The sequence below is a fragment of the Panthera pardus genome, unplaced genomic scaffold, assembly GCF_024362965.1.
Source record: "Panthera pardus isolate Hobbes unplaced genomic scaffold, ASM2436296v1 HiC_scaffold_20, whole genome shotgun sequence".
NCBI lineage: Eukaryota > Metazoa > Chordata > Mammalia > Carnivora > Felidae > Panthera > Panthera pardus.
Window position 1 is genome coordinate 60,002,350 of NW_026526766.1, and position 15,919 is coordinate 60,018,268.

Here is a 15,919-nt window from a genome sequence, read left to right on the forward strand (position 1 = left end):
TAATAAATATATGTATTTGGTCTTCATCTCAGGTTTCTGACACAGAGCTCCTAAAACCTTTGAAATTTCCTGAGCGAAAGGAGTGATAGGAGTTTCTATCATTATTCATAATAAGCTCCTTTCAACCTTACCTGAGTGTATGCTAATGAGGTCACTCCTGTGGGCCCCAAATAGCTTGAGGCAGGATTGGTCACAGAAAGACCGAGGCATGATTAGGAGGATGAAGCTTTCAGCCCTACCTTTCACCTCTGCCCTGGGAGGGGCGTGGCAGGAAGTCAGGCTGGAGATTGAGTTCAATCACCAATAGCCAATGATTTAATCAATTATATGTCATGAAACCTCCATAAAAAAAAAAAACACCCAAAAACCTGAGAAATGGTTCAGAGAGCTTCTGAGTTGGCAAATAGATCCAAGGGCTGGGAAGGTGCACTCCACATCCACGGAGACAGAAGTCTCTCCACTCCGGACTCTTGGATCTCACCCTATGTACCTCCTCATCTGGCTGTTGACTTATATCCTTTATAATAAACTGTAGTAGTAAGTATAGCATTCTCTGGAATGAGAGAGCTGTTCTAGCTAATTGTTGAACCTGGGAATCCCTGACTTTGTAGCCAAGTCTGGCAGAAGTATAGGTAACCCGAGGACCCAATGCTTGGAATGGCATCTGAAGTGAGGGCAGTACTATGGGACTGTGTCCTTAACCTGTGGAGTCTGACGCCAGCTCTGAGTAGTCAGTGTCAGAACTGAATGAATTAGAGCACCTGAGTGGCTCAGTCAGTTAAGCACCGGACTCTTGGTTTCGGCTCAGGTCATGATCTTCTAGTTTGTGAGCTGGAGCCCCATGTCAGACTCTGCACTCGTGGAGCCTGCTTGGGATTTTCTCTCTCCCTCTCTCTCCCTCTCTCTGCCCCTCCCCTGCTCGTACTCCCTCTCTCTCTCAAAATAAATTTTAAAAAATTAAAAAAAAATAGAGTTGAATGAATCATAGTTGGTGTCAGAAAGTTGGAGAAGTGGTGTTGGAAAAGAAAGCATACATCTCTGGTGTCAAGGGAGGAAAAAAGCCCTATTCCCATTTTGCAGATGCGGACTCTGAGACTTGGAGAGGGGATGTAAGTCATCCACAGTCACATCCCTGGCAAGGGCCAAATGAGGGGCCTGCGGGACTGAGTTGAAGTCCTCAATTTGCCCTTAACTCCCTCAATTTCTACACATGTAAGGTGGGATTAGGGACCTGTGCTCTCTTCCCTCATTGAGTAGCTTCAAGGAGCCATTGAGATGACTGATATGGAGCCTCTCTGTAAATTGGGGAGACAAGAACTGCAGCACCAAAGGATACGATTTAAGTCCCCCCAGGTGGCTGTGTATGAGTGAACCTCTCTGGACCTGTTTCCTTACCTGCAAAATGAGGGAGATACCACTGACCAGTGAGGATTGTATTAGATATCAGATGTCAGGCACTCATTACACTCCCTGACAGAGGAGGCTCGAGTACCTTTTAACAATAGCTGGACATTAAATCCAGAAGCTCACTAACCATAGCAGTTTTTTTTTTTTTTTTAACCAAAAGACAGGAAGACAGAGAGTCAAAACCAGATTGATATCAGGGAATGTGATTTACATGGAAATATGAGAATTCTGAATAAACAAAACTGGCCAAGCCAGGTGTGAAAAATAAGACCCTGAGGCTCTGGAATTTTTAGAAGCCATTTTGCCTGTCATTTTTGTGTCATTTCCCTAGCTCTCTGTGAGGATGGGCTTTAGAATAATTTGACTGCTGAGGGCTCCACGCCCTGCGTTTTTTATTTTAAAAACAAAAAATAAAAAAAAAATAATTTGACTGCTGATCTTCAAACAAATCCTCATTCAAGGCAATCAGGAAATGTCTTCCATTCATTTTTATTCATTCATTCATCTGTCCATTTAGCAGACATTTACTCAGCACCGCTTTGGGCTGAGCACTGCTTTGAGTTCTTGTGTAAGTGCTGTCAGTGCTGGTGATATACTGGCCACCCAGACCCACTCCTGGCATCAAGGAGCTTCTAATCTAGTCCAGAGAACAGATGGATCAATCACCAGTTACGGGAAGGGGGCAGTTTTCCTGAAGAGGTGCCTCATGAGGAGTCACCCAGTGAAAGCTGGGTGGTGGGGGAGGATTGGTTAGGACCAGGTAAGAGAGGAGCCAGAGAGATATATGAGGAAAAGAGCAAGCAAGGAGGAGTAGTGGAGGAGGAGCCCAGAGACATGGGAAGAGCCCTGATCTTGAAGGAAGGTGCTGGAACTTTGTAGCAGATTAAATATCTGCTTGAGCTAGAAATGGTGGGATGAAGTGGGGAGATTCATCATGGCCACTCACAAGGGTTTTGTTTTGTTTTAAGTCCCACCATCTTAAAGGGACTAGATTCGAAACCCAACTCTGCATTAACCTCTTGTTTGATGTTGGCAAATCACTGCCTCTCGCTAAGCCTCATTTTCATCATCTTTAACGGAGGCTAAGAGAGGACAGGAGATGAATCCAAAATGATGAACCCTGAACCCTGAGTCTGGGCTCAACATGCTTTCCATCAAACAGATCTGTTCATATCTGATTCTGGGAAAAACAGTACTTATCAAATTGAGGATCATTGGAAGGACCTTGGATAAACTGCATAAATAAAATAGTATGAGCATGAGGAGAGCTGTGGCTAAGGTCAGTGTCTATGACAGGATGGTATGGTGTGAGTCTAATGGTTTAAAAAGGCAAAATAAGGGGGCACTTGGGTGACTCAGTTGGTTAAGCATCTGACTTCAGCTCAAGTCATGATCTCACAGTTATGGGTTTGAGCCTTGCATCGGGCTCTGTGCTGGCAGCCTGGAGCCTGGAGCCTGCTTCGGATTCTGTGTCTCCCTCTCTCTCTGCCCCTTCCCTGCTCGCACTCTGTCTCTCTCTCAAAAATAAATAAACATTAAAAAAAATTGAAGGCAAAATAAGGAAAATAAGGATAGACACGTTTGAAGAAGATTAGTATGTTGAGGCTGACCTGATAAAAATCAAACACAGCCAGGGGCGCCTGGGTGGCTCAGTCGGTTAAGCGTCCGACTTCAGCTCAGGTCATGATCTCGCAGTCCGTGAGTTCGAGCCCCGCGTCGGGCTCTTTGCTGATGGCTCAGAGCCTGGAGCTTGCTTCCGATTCTGTGTCTCCGTCTCTCTCTGCCCCTCCCCCGTTCATGCTCTCAAAAATAAATAAACTTAAAAAAAAATGCTTTAAAAAAAATCAAACACAGCCAGCCTTTACTCCTCACTCCAAAAAGGCTACATTGCTCATACCCTTTAAGATTATAAGGATATGGGCGGGGCACCCATGTGGGCTCAGTCCGTTGGTTAAGCATCCTTGATTTCAGATCAGGTCATGATCTCATGGTTTGTGAGTTTGAGCCCCGCATTGGGATTCTCTGTCTGTGCCCCTCCTGTGCATTCTCTCTCTCTCAAAATAAATTAAAAATTAAAAAAAAAGATTTTAAGGATATGGGCAAGCAGAAAAACTGATCTCAGAGAGTTCAGCTGGTCTCAGAGAGTTCAGCTATGAACTGTTTGCTATCCAGTTTTTGTCTAAGACTTACCTGAAATTTGGAAAATCTATTTCACAGATTTAAAATATTTATGCCCTGGGGCACCTGGGTGGCTCAGTCAGTTAAGTGTCGGATTCTTGATTTCCGCTCAGGTCATGATCTCATTGTTCATGAGACTGAGCCCCATCTTGGGCTCCATAAACAGCACGGAGCCTGCTTGGGATTCTCTTTCCTTTCTCTTGCCTTCCCCTTGCTCGCTCACGCTCTCTCTCTCTCTCTCTCAAAATAAATAAAATTAAAACAAAAACAACAACAAATAAATAAATAGGAGTGCCTTGGTGGCTCAGTGGGTTGGGTGTCCAACTTTGACTTAGGTCATGATCTCACAGTTCATGGGTTTGAGCCCTGTATCAGCTCTACCCTGACAGCCCAGAGCCTGGAGCCTGCTTTGGATTCTGTGTCTCCCTCTGTCTCTCTGTCCCTCCCCAAATTGTGCTCTTTCTCTCTCTGTCTTTCCTAAAAATAAAAAAATACTTAGTAAATAAATAAACAAATAAATAAATTTATTTTTAAAAAGCCATGCAAGATTGGGGTGCCTAGGTGGCTTAGTCGGTTAAGTGTCCGACTCTTGGTTTCGGCTCAGGTCAGGATCTCATGGTTCATGGGATCAAGTCCTGCATCAGGCTCTGCACTGATAGCACAGAACCTGCTCAGGATTCTGTCTCCCTTTCTTTCTGCCCCTCCCTCACTCACTCTCTCTATTTCTCTCTCACACAAAATAAATAAACTTTAATAATAATAATAATAATAATAATAATAATAATAATAACTTTTTAAAAGACACGTAAGACTTTCATGGAGAAATATAGGAAAGGCTATTAATAGACATTAAGGAAAAGCTAAATTAAAATGATAAATATTACATGTTCATGAATTGGAAGGCTAAATATCACATAGCCCAAGTCACCAAGGTATGGGAAATACAGAAAACAGAGAAACAAGGTAAACTACATCATAAAAATATAGTCTATAATGTGGGAAACTCTGCAAGACCAATAATCCAGTTCCTTCAACAAATAAATTCCAAGGAAAAAATGAAGGATGGAGTGGGGATTTATATATTAAATGAGACTTAATACCAATCAGAACAACTCTAAGGTTTCTTACCACAATAAAAAAAAAGGTTTAATCCCAAAGAAAACGTAGAAATAAAACAAATACGTTTATGAGACATTTGGATATCGGAACCATCACAAGCCATCAAGTTTCCTTTGATGATATTCAGGGATTATTGTTAATTGGGGGGGAGGGGTATAACAATGGTATTGGGGTTTTGTTGTCTTTTAGAGATATATACTGAAATACTTGCAGATGAACTTATAATGATGTCTGGGGTTTGTTTCAAAATACTAGGATAGTAGAATAAGATGGGGATATGCATGGGACAGAACTGAATACAACTGATAGTTGTTGGAGCTGGGCAACGGGTACCCAGGGGGACATCGTATTTGTTTTTGTATATGTTCGAAATTTCAGAATTTTAAATTAAATTAGGTATATATATATGAAATGTACACAAAGTTTCCCTAATTCATTTATAGATTTGATACAATACTAATCAAAATCCCAACAGGAGGCTGAATAAATAAATGTAACATATGTTAATAGCATACTAGGCAGCCTTTTTTATGTTTTTTATTTTTTTAAGTACACTTCATGCCCAGCATGGGGCTTGAACTCAAAACCCTGAGATCAAGCCCTGAGCTAACATCAAGAGTTAGATGTTCAACTGACCCAGCCACCCAGGCACCCATAGGCAGCTTTAAAATATTGCTCCTAAAAACAATTTCAGTCATAGTAAGTTGTTTGTACATACTGTTAAAAGATTATACAGCATTATTGTGGTAAACATTTATGTAAAAAAACAAAACAAAACAAAACACCAAAAGTAAACAAGCAAAAAAACCCAAAAGAGGACCAAAACTGAAATAAGAAGTTTCTGCAGAAGGATAAGTATCAGGGAGGCTAATTTAGGTGAATAGTTCTTAACCTTTACTATGCATCAGAATCACCTGGGAGAGCTCTTAAAAAATATGCCGATGCCTAGGTCCTACAACAAGAGTTTCCATTTCAACTGGCTTGAGATGGGACCCAAGCATCAGTAGATTTTAAAACCCTACCAGGTGATTCCAATGTGGAGGGCTGAGAGCCAATGATCTAGGTTTACAAAGAGAGGTACAGATAGATGGATGGAGAGTAGGAAGTTAGATGGATGAGATTATAGACAGATGATTGATTGATAGATTGATTGATAGATAGATAATAGTTTTTTGAGAGAGAGAGAGAAGATAGGTAGGTTAGATAGTAGATCTGAAGTTCTGAAGGAAGGGAAGAAGGAGGAGGGGAAAGGCAGGGAGAAGAAAGGAGGGAATTTGGAATGACACAGCCAAATCAGAAATAAGCCATAATTCAGTCCCTAACTGAACAAAGAAGAGAATGAAACAAAAGTGAATGTGGAAAAATAAAATAAAAAGTGAATGTGTCCAGCTGATGCAATGAAATTTATGCTTTGTCTCTTCTTATTCTTTTCGTTTACAGACCATACACCCTACCCTACCCTACCCTTCACAAGGATACTTGTGCTGTCTCAAAAGTTAATGAATGGAAAATGACTGCTTAATGAGTAAACAGTTTCCTTCTGGGGTGATAAAAAAAAAGTTCTGTAGCTAGAGAAGGGCAATGGTTGCACAGCATGTGAAGGTATCAAATGTCACTAATGGTAACTTTAATGTTATGTGTATTTTACCATAATAAAAAATACATTAAAGAAAGATTGATTAAAAATGTTATGGAGGGGGGGGTCACCTGGGTGGCTCAGTTGGGTAAGTGTCCGACTCTTGATTTCAGCTCAGGTCGTGATCTCATGGTTCTTGAGATGGAGCTCTGTGATGACAGGGTAGAACCTCCTTGAGATATTCTCTCTCTCTCTCTCTCTCTCTCTCTCTCTCTCTCCACCCCTCCCCCACTCAAGGCGCGCACTCTCTCTCTCTCTCTCTCTCTCAAATAGTAAATAAATAAATAAATAAATAAATAAATAAGATGCTATCAGGCGATTGGGATGAGGTAATTATTGCCTCCAGTACTAAATTTGTTCCAGAGCCCCTGGCAGTTAAGGCAAAGGAAGAAATCTGGCAGGTTATCAGGCTCTCCGTATGTTTTCTTTGTATATCAGGGTCCCCCTCTCGTTTCATTTTGCCCACTCCCTGTATTGCATGCCCAGTGAGCAAAGAGGGAACGTGGGAGTCCTTTGGAAGGTTTGACTCAGCTAGGAAAGGAGGATTTGCAGTGGCTGGGAGAGGCAAGTCGGAGCTCAGCTCCCTCCCCACTGGGGCACTCCGCATCTGCTCAGAGCCTGTCATCAAACTGCATCAGAAGAATAGCTCCTGCCACGCATGGCCTCTGCTGGTGGGTCTGAATGGCTGTTTGTTCAGCCTGAGCAGGACAAAATCAGCCCTGACAGTGATGGCCCGGTCGGTATTATGTAAGGGGACCCGGCTTACCTGCCCGTAGACAGACAAAGCAGATGATTTGACAGGCAAAACAGAGGCAGCCTCTTCACTCCCAGGCAGCCAAGGGGCTATTCAAAGCCAGGACCTGGAAGATTTTCATGAGGTGCTGACATACGAAGCCGGAATGCAGCAGGAACAAGGCAAAACTGACAGCCCGTGCAGTCAGGCATGGCAGCAACTCCGGGCATCCAAACTGGGCCTAAGGGAGCTTTGAGCAGGCCCTACCCATGAGAGAGAGACAGACAGGCAGAGACAGGGAGAGACAGAGAGCCCAAAAGAGCACTTTGGGGGAGAGGGCCCAGCTTTCAAGCCTGAGCCTTCAGCGAACCTCACCTTTGCCACCACCCTTATTATTCAACTGAGGAACATCTTCCAGACCTTTCTCCATGAAAGCACAGGACTCAGGCGCAGATGGCCAGGAGTGCTTGGGCCCTCAGCTATTGACAAGCCACCCACATCAAGAGCTGGTAGGACAGCAAAGAAAAACACAAATCAGGTACTCACCGCATGCCGGACACTAGCTAGGAGCTCTGCTCCCAGGCACTGATTTCACCTTCACAGGAGCCCTGTAAGGTAAGTACCCCGTGATCTCTATTTTGCACATGAGAAAACAGTCCTCAAAATAGTAACTTGCCCAAACTCACACAGCTGGGAGATGGCAGAGCTGGGATTGGAACCCAGGTATCTTCAGCATCCAAACCCGTGCTCTTCCTACCTAAATTGAACCATTTCACAAGATCCACAAGGCCTTGGCATCACACTCTGTTTTCAAAGTGGCACTGGCACTTTCCAGTTCTGTGCCCCTGGTCATATCCCGTTCCTTCCTGGGGCCTCAACACCTGCATCTGCAACGTGAACGGCTGGGGGAAACTGAACAAGACAGGCAGGTGAGGATGGTTGGTTGTTCACTGGTGTTAGGGTGGCATCGCCGAGCTTCATCACCACACTTTCTGACTGTTCTCAAAAACTACCCCCATCCCCAGAAGAGGTTGCCTGACCTATAAGGATAACACTTTATCTGGTCCCCTCTTAGGACTCGGAAAGAGCATTCTCTGCCCTGTGTCCTGAGCAACTAGAGAGCAGAATTGCACCTGGCTTGTCTACCCCCAAAACAGCACACGACCCAGCACTGAGTAGGTATGCAATAATGCTGTTGAATGAATGAAAATGTGAATGAGTGGTTTGCCACAAGACACATCACATGTTGTGATGGAGGGCATCAGACCTGGTTCTGGCTCCACCACTCACTCACTGTGTGGCCTTGGACCACTCACTGGCCCTCTCTGGACCTCAGCAACCCCATTTAGAAAATGAAGGGGATGAGGGGTGCCTGGGTGACTCATTCGGTTAAGCATCTGACTTTGGCTCAGGTCATGATCTCACGGTCCTTGAGTTCAAGCCCCGCATCGGGCTCTGTGCTGACAGCTTAGAGCCTGGAGCCTGCTTCAGATTCTGTGTCTCCCTCTCTCTCTGCCCCTCCCCTGGTCTCTCTCTCTCTCTCTCTCTCTCTCTCTCTCTCTCTCAATAATAATGAATAAACATTAAAAAAATTAAATGAAGGAGATGAATTAGGTACTCTCTAGCAGCCAATGTCAGCTCTGATATTGCAGAGTTAAGGGAAAAGAAAGATTCACTTTCTGCAGCCCACCCTCCCTCTCCTCATAAAAAGCTGGAGCTGTATTATGGTCACATTTGAGAATAGTCAGGGAACATTCAGATCCGTAATCCCCAATTCAATCAGAAGCAGACAAACAACATTCTCAACAGTCAGATCTAGTCTATGGAACAGAGACTTGTTCATGTGTGCACAGAGCTTTAATTTTTGTTAATGTTTATTTATTTTTCAGAGACAGAGAGAGAGCATGAATGGGGGAGGGGGAGAGAGAGAGGGAGACAGAATCCGAAGCAGGCTCCAGGCTCCGAGCTGTCAGCACAGAGCCTGACGAGGGACTCGAACTCACAAGCCGTGAGATCGTGACCTGAGCCCAAGTTGGAAGCTTAACCGACTGAGCCACCCAGGTGCCCTATGTGCAGTGCTTTACAGTCCGCAAAGCACTTCCCCTCCTTCCTGTCATTTAAACCTCAACACAACCCTATGAGAGGGACAGGACAGATGTCACCATCTCATTAACTGACTACAAAGCTGAGGTCACAGGAATGAAATCCTGGAGGACTTCATCTCCAGAAGGTATATGGAGAAAAGCAGCAGAATTGAGATGTGAACCCAGACCCAACTCCTGACCCCAAATCCTGCCTCCTTTCCTTTACACAACTCACTTGTACACAGGTAGTGAAGAGGAGATTAACTCAGTCCACTGAAACCAGATTTGGAGGGTCACAAGTTTACCACCTGGGTGGAAAACTGCCCGGCATTTTCTTTCTTTTTTTTTTTTTAATTTTTTTTAATGTTTATTTATTTTTGAGACAGAGAGAGACAGAGCGTGAACAGGGGAGGGTCAGAGAGAGAGGGAGACACAGAATCCGAAACAGGCTCCAGGCTCTGAGCTGACGCGGGGCTCAAACTCACGGGGCTCAAACTCACGGACCGCGAGATCATGACCTGAGCCGAAGTCGGATGCTGAACCGACTGAGCCACCCAGGCGCCCCTGCCCAGCATTTTCAAGTCAAATTTGGGGTAGGCTGGTGCAGTGCACTGCTATCAGGTGGGCTCTGGCCATGGAAAGTCAGCTGTACAGGGATGTAAGAGCCCAAGAGTCCAAGGCCAGGCATCATATGCCATCTTGGTGCAGCAGTTGGAAGGATGACCCACATGCAATCGCTGAACACTGAGACACCGAAATACTGAAATGCGCCATAGATAAACAGTGACTGCCCAAACTCCCACCCCCACCCCTACCCATGCTCCCAGCTCTCTTGGTTGTCTCAGGACCTCCCTTGGGATTCTCCGGAAACACAAAGATTCTATAACTAAAGGGTTAAAGCTTGAAACACTGGGCAGGGATGCTGTAGTGCAGTCCTTCATTCTGATTGCCAGGTGTTACAGTGCATACATTCTGATTGGTCAATACCCCTGTCTTGTTGTTTTTTTTTTTTTAACAGCTTTATTGAGGTATAATAGGTACACAAAAAATAGCACACAGTTAGTGCACACATTTTGATGAGTTTGGATATATGGGTACACTAGTGAATACTATCACCCCAAATAAAATACACGTCTATCTCCTCCAAAAGAATCATTGTACCTGTGTGGGCGGTAAGAACATTTAACATGTAATGCACCCTCTTAACAAATGTTTAAGTGCACAACACTGTATTGTTAACTGTAGGCCCTATGTCCCACAGCACATCTCTATAACTTACTCATCTTGTATCACTGTAACTTTACACTCATTGAATAACATCCTAGTTGTTAAATATGTTTAATATTACTCCATCGGGCTAGAGAGATGATAGAGAATCTCTTAGTGCTTCTCATTTGGACAAATGATCTTCTTAGCAAGTATAAATTCCACAGTTCTCAAAACATGCACACATACATGTAAGGTAGATACACTTTTTTTATAAACATTGAGAAATGTCTCATGTCCAAAAAATGACCAAAACTTCAGTATCATCTGTAAATGAATTTGTATTTTATTTGTGACACAGCTTTAATGAAGACCTGTGAATGATGTGATCAATAGACAATGTCTAGTGCTCTTGGAGACTGGAGCAGACTTTGTAGTCTTTTCTTCCATGGGGTACTAATCTTGCCAACCAGATCTTCCTCCTTGATTTGACAGCTGAAGAAACTAAGGATGGAGAGGAAATTGGACCTTCTCAAACCCACTCACACTTGGAGCTAAAACTTGAAGTGGTTTCACATCCAAGATGTATTGTGTCTATGGGTGTTATAACCGTATAACAGGGGGTGCTGACAGGGCAGAGGACATATTGCGCCAGGCCACAGTGACTTTCATTATGGGGCAAAAATCATTCATGGAGGTAGCCAGAGCTAAGATCTACAGTCCTCTTACTGAGTGAGGCCAACCTTACAGAAGCCACTGAAGCCTGTCAGACATGGGGGAAGGTGGGAGGTTTTGCAACACAGCTCAAGCTCCAAAGAGAACCCAGGCTACCACAACTAGAGACTTGAGTGATGGAGGAGTTGGACTTCCTTACTGACCACTAGAAGTTGCTCAGAGAAATCTTACTGGCCCTGGAGGCAAAGGATACAGAGAGGCAGAGGCAGAAGTGTAATAATACACGAATATACTAGGGTACTGTGATAAAAGACCTCAGTGTCTGGCAAGAAACAGACAGAGCTTAAATCCACCTCAGGTATACAGACTTGGCCAAATTTTACTTGACCTCTCAGATCTTGATTTCTAAATCTGTAAAATGGGACTGTTCCGAGGACTGATTAAATGAACTAACATATAGATCCTGATACAGGTACCCTGCTCAACAAATGTTCTGTTTCCCAGAATCATCAGGAACAAACTCCTCCAACCTGTAGGAGAGCTACAGCCTGACATTTGGCTCAGAACCACTACCTTGTTCTGAAGGATAATTCTTTCCAGTCTGTTAATTCAGTTTTCTTCTGTCCTCGTTTCCAGCCCTTTGTCCATTCAGTTCCCCTCTCCACTCTTCCTGCAACCAGCATCACTCCAAAGCAATTTCAAACTCAGATGGGTCAGTTCTGCTAGGCACACCCAGCTAAGCCACACCCAGATTCCCGGCCCAGAGAAACTGTGAGATAATGTTTGCTGTTTAAGCCGATGATTTGGGGGTAATTTGTTACACAGCAATAAATAATAAATATATTATTAGTCATGAGGGAAACGCAAATTAAAGCTACACTGAGATACCAGCACATACTCACTAAAAAGGGTAAAATTTTAAAAGACTGAATATATCAAATGTTGGTAAGGAGATAGAGAAAACAGAATTCTCTCATATACTGCTAGTAGAAATGAACGAAATACAGCCACTTTATGACAAAAGTTTGGCAATTTCTTAAAAACCTAAACATACATCTCCCATCTCTGACCTAGCCATTCCTCTCTTAGGTATTTACCCAAGAGAAATAAAAACATGTGGCCACACAAAGACTTCTACACAACTATTCATAGCAGCTTTGTTTGTAAAAGCCAAAAATGGAAACAATTCAAATGTCCACCAACAAGTGAAAAGATAAACAAATTGTGATGTATCCCTATAATAGAATACTATTTAGCAAAAAATAAAAAAAAAAAAAATAAGGGAATTGAGTATTGATATCACAACATGGATGAGAATCAAAATAAATATGGTGAGTGAAAGCAGCCAGACAAAAAGAATACAGTGTTATTCCATTTATATAAATTCTATAAAATGTAAAATAGTCTATAGTGACAGATCAGTGATTGCCTTTGGATGGTGGCAGGGTGGGGCAGATAAATCAATCACAAGTGGTACAAGGAAATTTTAGGGGTGATGGATATGTTAATTATCTTGATTATTTTTTTATTTAAAAAATTTGTTAATGTTTATTTTTGAGAGAGAGACACACACACACAGACAGAGCACAAGTTGGGGAGGGGCAGAGAGAGACACACACACAGAATCCGAAGCAGGCTCCAGGCTCTGAGCTGTCAGCACAGAACCCAACACAGGTCTAGAACTCACAGGGCACAAGATCATGACCTGAGCCAAAGTCGGACACTTAACTGATTGAGCCACCCAGGCGCCCCTTGATTATCTTGATTATGGTAAGTTGCAAGACCTGGAGGCAATTTGGTAGCACTATAGTTAGAGCTGGTACACAAATCTTACTCTTAGGAATTTATCTTAAAGGATATTTCAAAAGAAATAAGAAGTTCTTTATACAAACACCTTCATAGTAGGACCACCTATATCAAAGGTATTGGGAATTACGTAATTGCCCAGCCAGTATGACAGGGTTAAATCAACACTAGACCATTTTATTCACAATTATAGATGAAAAATGGAACGTAAGGGGCAACATGTAGTTACGTTTACAAAATAATGCAAATGCGTTGTGTACAAAGACTACAGAATTGTACATATACAGTGATAACACCTATGCAAACATACATACATGTGTAAGAATACAAAGGAGAAAAAAAAACAGAACATAGGAAAACCTAGTAGGTGAATGATAGGTAATTGGCATGTGAGTGACTTTTTTCTTCCTGTTTTGTCTCCTGTAATGTTACAATGTTTTCATAACAGTTTTTAAAATATTTCCTTTGTTGGTTTTGGCTCAGTCTCCCAACCTGGTGATTATTCTGAGTCTTGCATCTATCAGCTACCAGCATCAGCACCTCAGCGTGGTCAGCCACAAGCTCGATCAGCTTGCCTTCTATGTTTTCTAAATTGTGGACAAAATGCTGAACAGAACTAGGGTGTGGTGTTGAAGGACACACTCTTTTCTTCTTGGTGAAAATCTTCCGTTGCTGCTAGTCTGTTTTGTTTTTTTTTTTTTTCAATACCATAAACGACAGAAACCCAGTTCCCAAGGAAGGAGGAATACCAGGAGATGGTCAGCAAAGTGAACCTAAACGAGATGGAGCTGCTTATCTGAGTCTGCACCATCTATTCATTGGGTAAAGCCAATCCCAATCATCCCGGGGCCAGAAAACTGCGCTCACAATCAGAGGCAGCTCCGCAAACCACAAATAGGAAATAGTAGGCGTCTATGAGAAAGTTAGAACGTTGAAAAAGCCCTAGGCCAGAGCTCAGGAAATATAGAAAGCCACATACACCACCCACAGAAGGTAAGAGCCCCTAAAGGGACCCCAGCAGCAGTCTCTCACCTCCTCCCTACTTTTGGAGCATGTCCAAACACAATCAGGAGGGCAAGCCCAGATCCCCTAACTGGCCCCGCAGCCCCTGGAGTCCTACCCTATGGGTGGAGCACATGGACAGTTTCAGAACTAAAGAATATGCCTATGAATATACCCAGCCCAATGCTGAAGCCTTCCCCCACCCTCCTGCCAAAAGGTTGGGCCAGATCTGCCTGGGCAGAAACCCAGACTGCATGCAAACCCAAGGCCCTTCCCTCATTTCCTGCTTATCACCTGTGACACCCCTCTTTCTGTAGACATACACCAGGCTAGATGGCATATCCAATCATGCCTTTCAGATCCAGTGCTCTGCCCGCTCTCCTGGATGTACCCCCAAGGCCCAGTTAGTGACAAGCCTGAGATCTGCAGGTGTCCTGATACATTCATGTATTTAAAGTATGTAAAGAGTTTTAAAACAGTGTGTGCACATAGAAGAGTACTGCGATATCAGTAACCTTCACAACTCTTTTATGACATTAGTATCATCCCCATTTTATAGATCGAAAAGTTGAGGCTGAGAGTGGCTAAGTAGCCAAAGGTCACAGAGCTAGGAAGAGGTAGAAACAGGAAATGACCCAGGAGTGGGTGACTCTAAGTAACTGGCTCTCATAGCAGGGCCACATTGTACCTTGTGCCAGGCCCTGTGTTTGTGACCCGGGTGCCCAGCTCCACGAGATCCCAGTTCCTGCCACGAAAGAGCTCCCAGAGAAGAACAGTCACATTAACCAAATCATTACACCACCAAACATGTGACAAGTGCCCAAATCCAAACATGCTGGGGCAGGTTCAAAAAGGGAGTGTTCGACTTACTCAGGCATAAAAAGGAGGACTTCCCAGAAGAGGAGACGTTTAAGCTGAGGTGGGGATGGGGGCAGCTTTTCCAGTCTGAGGGCGTGAACTTACCCAAGGGAACTGGAGAACACTTGCTGGAAGTACTCCGAAGTTGGGGGCAGTGGAGACCAAGTAAAAGAGGACAGGTGGGAAGGGGCTGTATTGTGTAGCCAGGCCAGGGAAGGGGCATGTGATCTGGCCTTGGATCAAGGGGAGCCACTGAGGATCTTTAAGCAGCCAAGTGGCTTGGTTTCTGCAGAGACAGACAGTGGGAGTATCCTACTGAGGAAAGTTTGGGGCCTTAGACTTGTCTGGAAGGCTGGCACCAGATTACTCTGTGTCCCTTCACCTCAGCAGAGGTGGGGGGGTAGTGAGGGACTCTGAGAGGCCTTTGGGCAGAAAGGCCAAGGATCAGGACGCCCACCAGCTGTAGCATCCTCCTGGCTGGAAGTCCCTCCATCCCTCCTTGCCGCTGTCCGCACCATCCCCTGGGAGGGAAGAGACTGGCTCGGGCAGCCTGGCCCTGGCTGGAGTGTGCAGCCCCCCTTACTTCCCACCAGTGGGCTGGAAGGGGAAGATGGGTGCGGTCTTACTCATACACAGAGGCAGAAAGACAGATGGTGAGACCGGAGAGAGACACACACACTCCCAGGCCTGGAGATACACAGAAGCCCAAAAATGCCCTAAGGAAAGAGGCCAGAGGAGAGTTGGACCACCTGCACATGCCTCCGGGATACACTCTTCCAGTTCCCCAGACGATGGCCCTGAGCAACCAGCCAGCCAGCCAGCGGTATTGGGTTCTCAGAGGGGCCTGCCTGAGGCACCCACCCCAGCCCCACCCCACTCCCCACCCCGGGGGACCTGGACCCAGCTATCACCAAACCATCCTGATGACCTCAAGTGCCAGGAGGCAGGGGACATCAAGGATCCCAATCGGAGGCCTGGGTTCTAGGACAAGCTTGGCTTGAAGAGGGGGAACAGGTCACGGTCTCTTCCTGTGTGCCTCAGGTGGTTGAATTAGAATGCTGTCTAGTGCATTTCCCCTTTGAGGGAGAAAGGGGAGTAATCAACAGCCCTTTTGAGATTGTCTTGCAAACCAGGAACTCTATCTCCCAACATAAACATCCATAATTTTCCGTCCCAATTGCGGGCTTTTCCGAGTCCCAAAGCCGTACATAGAGC